The sequence below is a fragment of the Carlito syrichta genome, unplaced genomic scaffold, assembly GCF_000164805.1.
Source record: "Carlito syrichta isolate Samal-C Ts95f unplaced genomic scaffold, Tarsius_syrichta-2.0.1 Scaffold303272, whole genome shotgun sequence".
Lineage (NCBI taxonomy): Eukaryota > Metazoa > Chordata > Mammalia > Primates > Tarsiidae > Carlito > Carlito syrichta.
This window is the reverse complement of record NW_007247368.1, coordinates 393,822-408,299: the sequence shown is the minus strand read 5'-3', so window position 1 is coordinate 408,299 and position 14,478 is coordinate 393,822. Positions and strand designations below refer to the sequence as shown.

At 46.5% G+C, this 14,478-nt stretch overlaps 1 protein-coding gene across 1 annotated transcript in view; it reads right to left on the bottom strand.

Annotated features, from left to right (window-relative positions):
* The window catches only part of RERE (arginine-glutamic acid dipeptide repeats), a 289,136-nt gene that overhangs the window by 20,051 nt on the left and 254,607 nt on the right, over nucleotides 1–14,478 (bottom strand). The gene's annotated exons all lie outside the window — the stretch shown is intronic.

The window sequence follows — 14,478 nt, the reverse complement described above, 5'->3', positions numbered from 1 at the left end:
CTGCGGTGGCCGGGAGCGGCCACTGCACTCCAGTCTGGGCAATAGAGTGAGACTCCAACACACACAAAAAAAGTCAGTAAATATTGATGAAGTGATTATTTCCTAAGAATTAAAATTCACCCAGAATGAACTCCAAAAGAATAAAACTTTTAAGAAATATATATAAGATTGTCAACTTTTCATTTTACCAAGTAAGAACATTAGGAATAACTGACTCCTGATCTCATCATTATTTTATAAAAGAAATGACATTTTATCTCCAAAAAAGTAGAAGACAGATTTAGTCTCCAAATAAGTTCTGTAATTCATTATACTTGCTGTTATGAAAAATGACTACCCTGTTCTTGCTTTAGTTCTCATGGGTCAGTGAAAAATGCAACCTATGTGCAGAGTTTAGAGGCGGCTGCTTGAAGGTGGGCGCCATGAACCATGGCCTGGCAGGCTTAGGAAGTCACTTGTCAACACTGCCTTCCTCTGTAGCTTTAATTATGAACTAACAAGCAAAATACCTTCCACATGGCTATGAAATCTATAATGATGAAGCTGTGCTTTCCATAACTTAACACATCAAATCTTCATAGACACCCAAATAGATACATGCCTTAATTATCCCTGCTATGCAAATGAGGCAACTGAGGTACAGACAGATAAAGACAGGGCCAAGTTCAGTTTCAAGGGGCAGCGCTGGGGGTCTGGCTCTAGAGTCCAGTGCTCTCACCCATTACACTCTGCTATGTTGGTTCTCTAAAAAGGGTGGCAGCTGAGGTTTAAAGAACTAAGGGGAAATAGCCATCCAGACATTTTAAGGCTAGAGACTCAAATGTGGATCTCAGCACGAAAGCATCTTAAATCTCCTCCCTGGACATCAGTAGTGGCTGTAGAACAGATAAGACCACTACACAGCTGCCCACAACAGGCTGCCAGCCTTCCCGGCTTAGGGGGAGACCCCATCCCAGCACCCGTGAACTACGGAACTGCACCTGCTTTGAGCAACTTCAGGGGTACCCAAATCAGAAACACATCTGATAGATGTCAGCACAGAACCAGAATTATGCACATGCCTAAGGAAGTGTCTTCTGTCTCCTATACCAAGAACAAACTCCATGGGCGATGTCAGACAGACATAAGAAGCCTACCACCCAAGCAGCCCCTCACCATTGACTCTCAACACCTCACACCACCCACCAGCTTAGGTGCCAGGAGAAGCTCTCTTGCCTGCTTTTGGCTCTAGGTGTGACACGTCCCAAAAATGTGCCAAAAAGTGGCCTTCACCTGCCTCTTGATCCAAAAGCCGTGATGTCTGGGTCTAGACAAGGCCAAGTCCCTGAAGGAATATGGGTTCGACCCAAAAAAGCCTCTGCATTGGCTGCAGACTACAACGCATCTATCCAAACTGCCTCTAGCAAGACGTGTCTATTTAAAGAGTTTCAAACTGTGCTCACAACCACAGAGGTATTCAAGGGCCACCAGGTGGGTCTTCTGCACCCCCACCCCATCGCTGCCATCGCCTGCAAGCAGCTCCATCAAAACATCTACTGATGGAACAATACAAGATTCTTCCACTTAACTACAAATAGCAACAATAAAAATAAATAAATAATAGTAGACTTGGGAACCTCTCATTTGAACACAGAGTTCAAGGCCATCACAAAATGGTCTAAAGCCCAGTCTGAACCGAAGGGCTCCTATCACGTGGGGATCATCCCAGCCTCTGGCATGGAAGCCCAGGACAGTCCTGACACAATGACAAGACTGGCTTTCACTTAACATGGAAGCCACACAGGGGCCCACTCAGAGGTCTTTATTTTTGGTTTTTTACTAAGCTATTTGTTTAAATAAAATTTGTGAATGTTTTAAGTGTAAAATGCCAATACCAGGAAACCCTTGTTTTCTCAGTAGAGCCTCCCAAACCCCAAGAATTAATTTGTTGACATCAGTTTTCTCTCCACAAGCAGAACACTTCATTATTTCCTGAATTCATTTTATTGGAGTTCAGCAACAGGGCAAGTGGGATTTCACTGCTGTCGGTTCTATCACCACATCACCTTTCTTAATGTTTTGTAGTTCCTGTAACAAAACCACAATCCTACCAGCAAAGGAGAGAAGAGAAGAAAGGAAAAAGGAAAGCCATAAAACTGTTAAAGCCACCATTCTCTATCTCGTAAACATTTTTCTATTTATTGGCCTTTCATTATATGTGCAATCTTATTATCCCTGCACAGCATCAAAGTGACATCCGTCAGGGTCACCCTATAAAATATACATCGGCGATGTAACATCTACTGACGGGTATGGGGCGGGAGATGAAGGATGGCGTGTGTGGCACGCTGCAGGCCGCCTTCCAGGGATCATCAATTATATCTGTGCATCTCCCGAGGTGATCATTGAATGACAGGGGCTGGAGGGAAATCCATTTTTGAGCTCAAAAAGGATAGTTAGGAGAAAAATGTTTTTGTATTGGAAGCATGTAATGACTGCCAGGAAATGAGAATAGCCTCTCTAACAACATTGCTTCTTGTATTTTATGGTTTTTATGGACGCATGGCAAATTATCATGTACAATCCATTTCACAAGTTGAATTTTAAATTAAAGGACAGACTTCCTCATTACAAAAAAAATGGAAAGAAAGGGTATTTAATTTTGTCACTGCATCATACTATTTGTTTAATGAAAGGAGCAGAAGCAAAAATTACTCTTCAAAGCACAAAAACACGATTACCGCACCACAGCCTCCTTCTTAAGATGGGAAACATCTTCCTTATCTCTTTCACCTGATGTCTGGATTTCACTGAAGGCAAAGATCTCAGAAAAATCCTTTGGGCTCAAAAACGTGGCCAGAGCGGCTGTCTCTGTAGAGCTGTTCAGGATTGCAGCTCTCTTCATGCAGCTAACCATGCCCCCTGGCATGTCTACAGTGGATGCCCGAACCCCTAGTACCACACAATGTGATTTTATTTGGAGATGGGGTCTTAAAGATGGCTGCTGGTCATCAGGATGGGCCTTAACCCAACATGATGAGTGTCCTCGTAAGAAGAGGAGATTAGGACACTGACAGGTACAAAGGGAAGACCCTGGGAGGACAGGGAGGAGGCAGCTATCTCCAAGCCAAGGAGAGAGGCCTCAGGAGAAACCAACTCTGCTGAACTCTGATCTTGAACTTCCAAGCTCCAAAACTCACTGCTGCACTATGTCGCAGGTGAACCAGTCAACCCCAGAACACCTCACAGGTCCCGTGGATCACCCGGAAGGCCATGGAGGAGAGGGCTGTAAGACAGACAAACAGCTGCACAAGGGGAGAACCCCTCCAGAGCTTCTGCAGGCTTGCTTTGGACCACTGAATTGCTTCAGTCAGTTTTCCGAATGAAGAGCCAAGCTCCCCAGGTAAGTGCTAGCCCCAGCATAGCACAAGGCTGTGAGCAGGGGAAGGACGGTTGCTGGGAAGTATCCTGCCCACAGCAGCTCTGTGGCCCTGGGATCTCCAAGAGGTTGCTCTGGGCCACTCACATGGGCGTGTGCACTGCAGTTCAGAAAACACACAAAGTCAACCACCAGGGGTTTGGGTTGCAACTGAGGGAAACACCTATGGATCCTGAACCAGAGACTGTGATGTGAGCTCCAAGGCTTCCTCCTCCTGGTCCACATCCAGGTCTCCTCAAGGGCTCTTATCAGAGGGTGGCTGCCCCCCACATAAAGCCCAGAAGGCATGTGCGTGGCACCATACCCCATGCAGGCTGCTGCAGGTGTGGAGCTCTGTAAGGGCACATGATGGTCGCTTTTGGGGACTCTGTTGACTCAGCTGCAAAAGAAAGCTGATCCCGACCCCTAAGGGAGCTTGGGGAGATGAAGCAGCCCATGGTGGGATGGATTCCCTAGGGGAACGAGGAGCTTCCTTGGCCACTGCATACACATTTCGAGAAGGCTGGTGGATCTAGACCCCCACAACAAGCTGGTAGGAGAGCAGCCTCTGGGGTCAACGGGGACCACTAGCTCCAACGCAAGATGCCACAGACTTAAAGGTTGAGCACCTTATGTGTACATCAAAGTCCTGGCAACTCTTGTTCTGGAGATAAATCACTACTGCTGTCATGACTCAGTCACCCTACTCTGCAACCCACCTCCCCAGTTGACATGGTATGGCAGGAGGAGGTATGCCAAGCGCCATGGGGGACACCGTCACCCCAACCCTCCCACCCACTTGTGTTTATGTTGGGGTTGGTTTGTGACATGAAGATGCTCTTGGTCCTGCTCTTGGAAAGTAACTCTTCCTTCATGCTCACATGATGGAAGGCCACTCTTGGGCACTAGCCACCTCTAACAGCTGCACAGCTCGAGCAACACTGACAGAAGCTCTGCATTCTTACTGCTCAAGCCTGAGACCCCAGAAACAACACGAAACAGTCAATAAACTTTTCATTAATTTAAGAGCTTTGAAAGCGGAAGAGTTCCCTGCTGCAGAAGCGACAGAAATTGGCCTTTCTCCAGGTCTGCTTCACTTCTCGGCAGGAGTCGAAATCCTCTGCAATGAGGGAGGACAGAAAGGTAGAAAGTTCCCTGCGACATGACTTCAGACTGAGCCCATGACTAGGAAGCACCCTTCTGCTGATGGAGGACTCCAGTCAGGGCAGAGAGGAGCATTTCTAGAGAGGTCCCTCAGGGTATGGCCTGGAAGCACTCAGTGCTGCTGTGACATCTGCCAGGATGTTGGAGCCTCATCTCTACACTGGGCTTCCTAAGTCCTTCCCTTGGAAGAAAGAAACTGAGGGCTTTCCCACATGCCCTGCCCCTCAGCCCTCCTGGGGTGCAGGCTCCTGGATGCCTTTGCATGGCTGCTATGAGTTCAGTACCATCGTTGTGACCCAGCTACCTCTGAGGCTATCTAGTCCTGTTAGCCACCTCACACAGGCCCCAGCTCTATCTGTTGTGACCCGGCCAACTATGAGACTATCTAGTCCTATGGACCACCTTATACACGACCCTGCTCTCTCATAATCCTAGCCATCCTTCATGGCCTCTTGTCATGTGAACCACCTAAGACATTCCCTTTCCTGACCCACAGGTAGTTTCTGGTGAGCCTTTTTCCATGACTACCAAGGCCCTCTCACTTAGCTGTGGCTCACATATCACCGAGTCTGGTAGAGTATCAAGTTATGTCTCCTTTTCTTCCCCCAACAGGACTCGGAGCTGCACGTAAAAAGGTGATGTGGCTACTCGAAGCCTTGTATCCAGAGTAGTAATGAGCAGAGTACCCGACACGAGACAGGTGCTCAGTCAGCACTCACCAATAGGAACCTGCATCACAGACCCCACACAAGAGTCATGCTTTACCAGGGAACATATAAAACAGGAGTCATATGACATGACACACATCACAGACCATAGACATGAGATCATACTTCAGGGAACATACAAAATAGAAATCACATGACATGACAAACACACATCACAGACACACGAGAGTCACACTTCAACAGGGAACATACAAAACAGGAATCACTGACATGACAGACACATATCACAGACACACAAGAATCATGCTTCATCAGGGAACATACAAAATAGTCACATGACATGACAAACATCACAGACACACAGACACATGAGAGTCACGCCTCATCAGGGAACATACAAAATAGGAGTAACATGACATGACAGACACCTGACATCACGCTTTACTAGGAAACACACAAAACAGAACATGTAACATTCATAAAACGATGAAACGCAGTTCTACGTTAAGACATTTAGAAATCTTTCAGTGAAGCTTTTCAGAATGGAGATAAACCTAAGCAGACGAGAAGTCAGCTGTGAGAATCAAAACTCTTCAAGATTATTAAGTATTTCTCATACAGGACTTGATGTGCAATAAGTAAAAAATGAGTTCCTCGATCTATTTAATTTGTTAGGGTCACCCTCGAAAACAGAATGACTCCCCACACCAGGGAAGCTCAGGCGTGAAGAGAGAACAGCGCTTGTGCAGGGAGGGTTGCTGTCTGTATGCACTGATGTGCACCCGGAATTTACCAGAACAGATGCCTTTTGTTTCACAACTCTGGGATGAACCACACAGGCTTGGCTCAACACCATTCCAGGGGCTGGGTCTTAATGTGAATTAACAAAGCTGTACTCTGGTCCAATGACACTTCGGCACTAAAAGAATAACTTCCATTTTTCTGAGGCTGTTTCCTCATTTCATGCTGTGAGAATCTTCTAGACCTGTCTTAAGTGCACTCCAGAAAAGGGCTCTCATCCAAATCTTCCTCTAAGGATTGGTGAAGACATGTTCAAGGGCAGGAGAAGGTGAGCACCCATTTCTGCAGTACACAGAGCACACACAGGCCTTTTGTGGGCAGACAGCAAGAGGCTCTGGGACGAGGCCTACCAATTAGCCATCCCAGTGGCTCTTATGAAAACAGAACAAAACAAGGATGACCCACTGGGCTGTGGCCTGAAGCACCAGCAGTGACAGATCCCTAGCCACAGCAGTGCCAATACTTCCACCAGCTTGGCTGTGGTGACCTCAGGCTCACTCGGTGCCCACAAGTATCCCAGTGCTGCAGACCCCTGCTCCCTGCATTTGATGTTAAGAACTGATGCCATGGGACACCTGGTGCCATGCTTGGCACGTCGCTAGGGACCTACAAATGCCTGGCGCTCCTCATTATTTGACACACCACGTTGGAACGAACCAGGACCACAGGGATGGAGGCTGGCTGTAATGCTTACTCTTGCATCATCATGACAAACATGCCCTAAGCAAGGGAAAGTCAACAAACCCATATTTTCTGGAAATAGCAAAAGCACTAAATATTTTAAAAATTCTGATTCAAAAAAGCAGACTTGAGCTGAACTGGGTGAGCACAGTAAAGTTACACTTAAGAAGAAGAAGGGCCGGGCTCGGTGGCTCAGCCTGTAATCCCACGCCTTTGGGAGGCTGAGGTGAGCGGATTGCCTGAGTCCGCGGGTTCGAGACCCGCCTGGGCAGTGAGACCTCATCTCTCCACTGCACTCCAGTCTGGGCGACAGAGTGAGACTCCAACTCCAAAAAAAAAGAAGAAGGGTTCTGAACAGCTGAAACACTTAACACTGACGTAGAAGCAGATGAACCGGCTGCATTTCTGGGATAGGCTATACCCATCACCAGGAATCCATGCTCAAGGCTCACGGTCAAGCTCTGGCAATACCAGAAATCTCAAACACTGAAACCAAACAAGACCTAACACATCGTGGCCAGCACCTCTGCTGTAAATAACTGTGTCCCGTTTGCACCCATTAATCCATATTCAACACAGATCAAAACACTACAATGAGCCAGAATCTGCTTCTGGAATCTAGTACCTAAAACACAAGGTTTTACCTGCCTGTGTCCCTCTTCCTGTTTTGAGTTCTTTCCAGTCCTCCACTTACTGTGTGTCCACAGAAGGGTTAATGAACCTCTCTAAGACTCTTCCTTTATCTGTAAACGAGGGCTGGTTCACTATGAGCTCCCTCCTTTACAGGATTGGGGTGAGGATGAAATTGACAAAGGGGGCCTTGGCACACATGCTCAACAAGTGACAGCCAGTTTCCTAATTCCCTTTCCATTCTGGGAGAAGAACTTGAAACTCAGAACTAAGTTCACATTAAAGTAACATTCTAATTAACTGAATTTTTAAAAAAATCTTTCAAAGTATGGTTTCTACAACTAACTTCTTTCCTCAATCACGTTTCTCCCCCAAACTACAGGCACCCTATGTAGTCAAAGAAAGCAGGCATGCTAGAAACTGTGAACGATAATGGTGTTCTGAGCAAGTTCAGCCAGGGCCAGGAGGGTAGCGTGTGCCCTGAGACCCCACTTGGACCAGCCAAGCGATGTATCCCCCATCAGCCCCATTGAGGTAGCTCACAGAGTCCAGCCCTGTCCAGCTCCAGCTTCCATTCTTTTTTATTTATTTATTTATTTTGAGTTGGAGTTTCATTCTGTCACCCAGGCTGGAGTGCAGTGGCACACTCACGGCCACCCTAGTGTTGACCTGCTGGGGCTCTGGCGATCCTTCCAAGAAGCCAGAACTACAGGTGCACGCTACCACGCCTGGTTAATTTTTGATTTATTGTAAAGACGAGGTCTCACCAAGTTGCCTGGGCTGGTCTCGAATCTGCGGACTCAGGCAATCCACCCGCCTCAGTCTCCCAAAGTGCTGGGATTACAGGCTGAGCCACCGAGCCCAGTCCCAGCTTCCATTCTTACAGTCAGAGAATGATGACATGCACAGTATCATTAAGCATTTCGGCAGGAATGAGAATGCACCTGCCAATCTGTGTCAGGCTACCATGGGGTTTATGAGCTGCCCCACGCTTTGATGCAGAATCAGCTTTGATGCGCAGATTGAAAAGGACTAGCTTGGGGGACGGGACTTGCAACATCCTGTTATTTAATTTCATGACACCATCACTCCACTCTTAAAAATGCCAAAGAAGCTGGGCTCGGTGGCTCAGCCTGTAATCCCGCGCCTTTGGGAGGCTGAGGTGAGTGGAATGCCTGAGCCCGTGGGTTCGAGACCCGCCTGGGCAGCGAGACCTCATCTTTACAATAAATCAAAAAATCAGCTGGGCGTGGGTAGTGCATGCCTGTAATTCCGGCTACTCGGAAGGCTGAGGCGGAAGGATCGCCGGAGCCCAGCAGGTCGAGGCTTCGGTGGCCGGGAGCAGCCGCTGCACTCCAGTCTGGGTGACAGAGTGAGACTCCGACTCGAAAAAAAAAAAAAATGCCAAAGAACACATATTTATGTTAAAAAATTATGCCCAACTACAGGGAATTCTATTGCTGAACTTCAAAAATACTCTCTCTATAATATGATAATGTGGGACTAACTAGAGTGTCACAAGTCTCAGAATGAAAATTGCTGGCTTACATCACAAACTCTTTATGTAGAAAGAAAGTCTAAAAGACTCATCAGGAATGTAAGCTAAAAGGAAGCTGTGTTTCTGACGCAGAGCTGAGGACAGGGTCCTGCATAACTTGCCCTGTCACCCAAAGCCCCCCGGGATCGCTGCTGGAGCGGTCTCGGCTGTCCCTCCACCTCCATGCTGTGTGATCGGGTGTGTGGCTGTGATGCCCATGACACTCATGCTCTGAGTTACAGGCATCCTCCCCTTGCTGCCCCAGTTTCTCCTTTCAGGACCCAGTGTCGATTCTGAAATGTTTCCCCAACACAGAGGTAAAGAGATTGCGCTGATGTGCTCCGAAGACTAACATCCTGTGCTGGATGTAAGAGGAACCAAGCACCCAAAAAGCGGCTTAAGATGAATGAGCAGGAGTCCTCTCCTGGGAACTCAAGCAGTCATCTCAACAGGGACGCACATGTGGCAGCAAAAGAAGAGGCAAGTGTCAGCTGCTTAAGGCAGCAGCAGAGATAAGAGGTGGGTACGCCAACTCCAGATAAGAAGAAAGACGGCCTAATGAACACCGCTGAAAATTCTTGTCACATATGATCTGGATCAGAAAGCCTGCGATGTCACAACCAGCTGCCGTGAAGGCATCTTCTTTGCACCTTCTAGTTCTAGAGAACGGTTCTGGATGCTCTCATGTAACTGTTCCAGAAGACTATTAATAAGGAGATCAGCTAGGTGTCTTCCAGCTGTGATTTAGATTCTAAGAAGCCTCAGCTAAACGTCATGGCTCCAGTCGGGTGTGATGGCTCGTGCCTGTAGTTCCTGCTTCTTGGAAGGCTGAGGAGGAAGGATCACCTGAGCCCGGCAGGTCAAGGCTGCAGTGGTCGTGAGCATGCCACTGCACTCCAGCCTGGGTGACAGTGAGACTAGGATTCAAAAAACAACAACAAAAAAACCAACAAAAAATATTTTATGGCTTACCCTTGTGGCAGGAACGGGAGTGGAATGTTACCAGTGCTCCTGCCAGTCACAGGCATATTTTTAAACCAACACAATGACCGCAATCACTTCCAAACAATCAAAAAACGGACTCCCAGCAGCATCCGACAAGTCCCTCTTACCCATACTCCCCCCCGGCCTGCCCAATCACAGCTCCTCAGGGCCCCTCTGCCCCCATGGGTCCTGTGACCTCCAATCTCCACTCCCTTTCACAGAATCCCTAGCAAGACTCGGTCAAACGTAGCCTTGGACCTACGCTGTTCTGCATTTCAGGGAAAATGCAGCTCTTGAACCGCTCTAATTGCATTTTAGAACATGTTCACTATCGAAAATAAAAATGAACACCACATATAAATGAACAGTTGAATTAGCGATACCAATCCCCACCACAGTATCATGAATAGCATGACACTTAACATCTTTACTGACGGCCACATGGTCCTACTTGAAGAGTCTCATGCCTATTTGCCCTCTGCCCAGGTAAAGCAGAGTTGCAACTGACCCAAGGAAGACCCTGGATCCAATGGATAAAACCTGAGTGGTAGCAGGAGCAGGCTACCATGGACTTTAAATCCTCCCATGTTAATTCACAAAGGAAGGACCCTGAAGAGTCAGATAATGATGTACTTACTTCCAGCTCCTGGTGGCAAAACAAAACAACATAACACAAAATAAACCAACACCTGACGTGTGGAGGCCTGATCAGTTACTTGCTCAGCTTTTATTTCCTTAAGGGAAGACTTCACAAAACAAACACCCTGATTTACTGCAATCAAAAGAAACAAAAAGGAGCAGTTTCTAAGCTCCCAAGCAGGTGAAGAAAGAAATTTATACAAATTGAACGCACACTTCTGTCCAACTGGTCAAAATACCCAACATATTTAAGAAAACTTGTGAGACTATGGTTAACTATTTGCTCCTTACAAACTGTTCTTTGTGATCAGAAAGACCAAAAAAATAAAAAAATAAAATTGCCACTGTATCTTATATAAATTGTAAGGGGAAAATAGAGCCAAGAGAAATTCTCAGGACCCTCTCTCATCCCAAGCCGAGAAAGACTTTCCACATTTGGGGACTACTAGTAATGAAAGAATTTGTGAGGTCCCACCAGCTCGTGCAGCATTGTCCCATAAAGACGTTAAGACCATACAAGCAAGAGTTCCCACTCCACGGGCCTGAGCTCTGACATTCAGTCAAAGCAGAATCCCAACAGAGAGCTTCCTTTCAGGAGGCAGTGAATTGAGCAGTGGCCCCAAATTCTTTGGGTTGGACTTTCAAGTAAAGTTTAATTCAAAGAGACAGCACAGGAGACAAAGGTTCTGAAAACTATTCTCAAGGGACAGCTGCAACTTGGGATGCAGAAAACAGTTGAGGAAAGGAAGGAGGCTAAAAATACGACTTGGAAAGACTGTACAAGTAGAGAAAAGGGAGAGAAAGAGAATGCAACACATAAATGGATCTAGAGAGTCAACGTGGTCTCATTAGAAATTCTAACTGGTTAGTTTGTGGAACAAGACAAACTGATTCTGAACATTTTAAAGGATAGTAAAGTGTCACTAATTAAGATATTCTTTCAAAAAAACAAAGGCATGGGGAACCTGACCCATCAAATATCAACAATTATTCTAAAGCTAGATGGTGAAGGACTGGTGCAGGGATAGACCGAGAGCAAGGAACAAAACAGAGTCCAGAAACACCCATCTGTGGGCAATCCATTTTGGCACAGCTGGCAACACAGATCAGTGGAAAGGAGGCTGGACTTCTCAAAATGTGACACACTGGGACACTCAGTTATGCATACAGAGAAAAATAAACCCAATTCCCCGCGTTTCACAACACACAATAACCAGATCCGGGAGACTAAGGACTTAACTAAGAAAAGCAAAATTATAAGACTTTAAAAAAAAAACAGACATAGGAGACTGCCTATAACCACGAAAAAAGATTTCTTGTACAATAAAATGCTCCAATCATAAAGAAGACTGATAGATTTAACTGTGTTAAAATTGGCAACATATTAGTGGGGCACGGTGGCACATGGAGGCAAGAGGATTGCTTGAGTTCAGGGGTTTGAGACCAGACTGGACAACCTGGCGAGACCTCATCTCTACATTACATCAAAAAATCAGCCAGGCATGGTGGCACGTGCCCGTGGTTCTAGCTACTTGGAAGGCTGAGGCAGAAGGATCACCTGAGCCCAACAGTTCGTTGAGGCTGCAGTGGTTGTGAGCGTTCCACTGCACTCCAGCCTGGGTGACAGAGTGAGACTCCGACTCAAAAAATAAAAATAAATTAGCAACATATTACACCTTTAAACCCACCACAAAGAATGTGAAAAGATAAGCCACCAACTGGAAGATATCTGCCACATATACTATTTAAAATGAGTATCTGGAACTCTTACAAACCACAAAGAAAAAGACAACCCAACTGAAAAATCAGCAAAAGATCTACACAGGTACCACATAAGAGGAGACAAAAATGGCCCACAAACTCATTATGACATGCCCAATATCATCAGTAATTAGAGAAAAATAAAACCACCCAGGGAGATTCAAATTCACAATGTTGGCAAACAGGTTATAGTCTGATTCTATCAGGTGTTAGCAAAGATGTGAAGTTACTGGGAATTGTATATACAGCTAGAAAAAAAATCAACAATCTGGCTTTACTTGGTAAAGGAAAAGATGTGCACGTCTGTAACTCAGAAACTGCATTCTCAGATACATGCCAAAGAATTCTTGTGCATGTATGCCAGTAGACATGTACAGTAGAACCGTCTCCAGCAGCCAAAAACAAAAACAAAAAAACCAGGAATCAAGCTATCCATCAAGAGCAGACAGGAGGCGGAAGACGCTGGTATACTCATACAAAACTGTGGAATGCCACTGCATGTGAACTGCGCTCGGGATACAGGTGAATGAAGGCAGCAAGGTGCAGAAGGGTATTCTTTCTTCATGATTCCATTGACATCAGGTTCAAAAACACGCAGAAACAAGCAATACATTGACAGGAGTACAAACATATGAGGCAAGCCCTAACGAAGGGGAAGGGTGTGCCACAGTCCTTCAGAACAGTGGTTATATCTGAGTGAGAGGTGGGAAATACACTGGAGAGGGAACAATCCAGGCAATCTTCAACAGCGCAGTGGCGGCAGTTCATTCTGTTCCAGTTTTTATACCATACACAATTTTATACTCTCTTGGAATTCCGCCTTCCTCTCACACACACGTTTTTTGAGTCAGGGTCTCTCTCTGTCACCCAGGCTGGCATGCGGTTGCAGACCTCAGCTCACCACAGCCTCAGCCTCCCGACTAGCTGCAACTTCAGGCACATGCCACCACATCTGGCTAATTTTTAAAATTTTTGTAGAGGCGAGGTCTTGCTATGTTGCTTAAGCTAGTCTCACAAACTCTTGGGCTTAAGTGATTCTCCCGTGTAAGCCTACCAAAGTGCTGGGATTACAGGTGTGAGCCACTGTACCCGGCAAAAAAAAAAAAAAAATTTTTAAACCCAGAAGACTGCCAAACATTCCAATTCTGCCACTTAAAAAAGGTTTCTCATCTCCACAGAGAATTTGGAAACTATATGCAAGTACTTCCTGCTCACCAGACAGCAGCGCCAGGGCTCAATTCTCTCCTGCCTGATCCCACCGTTCCCACTCCCAGTTGCCTGCCCATTTTAAAAGGGCTTCCTGGGCCTTCCCAGTGCATCTGTTGCAGGCCCTGTCCCTTGGAATCCTCACACCTGTATATACGCAAGGTCTTCAAGTCCATATGTGGGTCTCAGGTCCCACGTCTTCCCTTCTCTTTCTTAGGGTTGCCGGTCCCCGAGTGCTGTATTATCTTTAGAAAAGTACAGTGTTCATGAAGTGACACTTCACAGAGAGACATGTGAGCTGGGCAGGGTGACATAAGTCTTCAAAACTATCCATATCAGCCAAAAAAGGCAGAGTTGTACTTCTAGACAAGGCCAAAAGTCACTCGTTGATAGATGTCAATAATCTCCCAGGTAATCTACAAGACAAGTAGGCTCAAGTGGCACGAAGAATATGCCTGTGAGCTCATGTCAACTCACTCTTGTGTTTGTCTACAGCCTGGAATACTAAACACGTCCATGGAGAGATAAGGTACTCAGACCTTCACCCCCTCTGCTGGGTGTGCATGTCAAAGTCTTGCTCTTCCCACTCAGCCATTTCAGGAGCCTCCTTGCCGCCCCTTTCATGTACTCATAGATGCTTGCTGTCACGTGGCTCCGTGGAGCTCCGACCTCAGAGAGTCCAGCAGGGGTGGATGAGCATGACACTCCAAGGTGGCTGCGCCTCGTCTGCATCAACACAAAGGTCGTCTTTGGCAAGACCCCAGCATTGTCGTCACCACCACCATGCTCACCAGCCACAGCGAACCGAGCAAGGGGGCCTCTGCAGTCAGTCAGCTCCAGGTTCTGCTCCCTGCTTAAAACTGGGGACCTCCCCACCCCCCGCCAAAGATCATTTATCTTTGTCAACTGCAGTGAGGAACTAAAAAGATGTTGAAAAACTATCCATCTACTGGGTAAATCCGCAGGTCTTACTTTTCAGGTAAAAAAAAAAAAAAAAAAAAAAAAAAAAA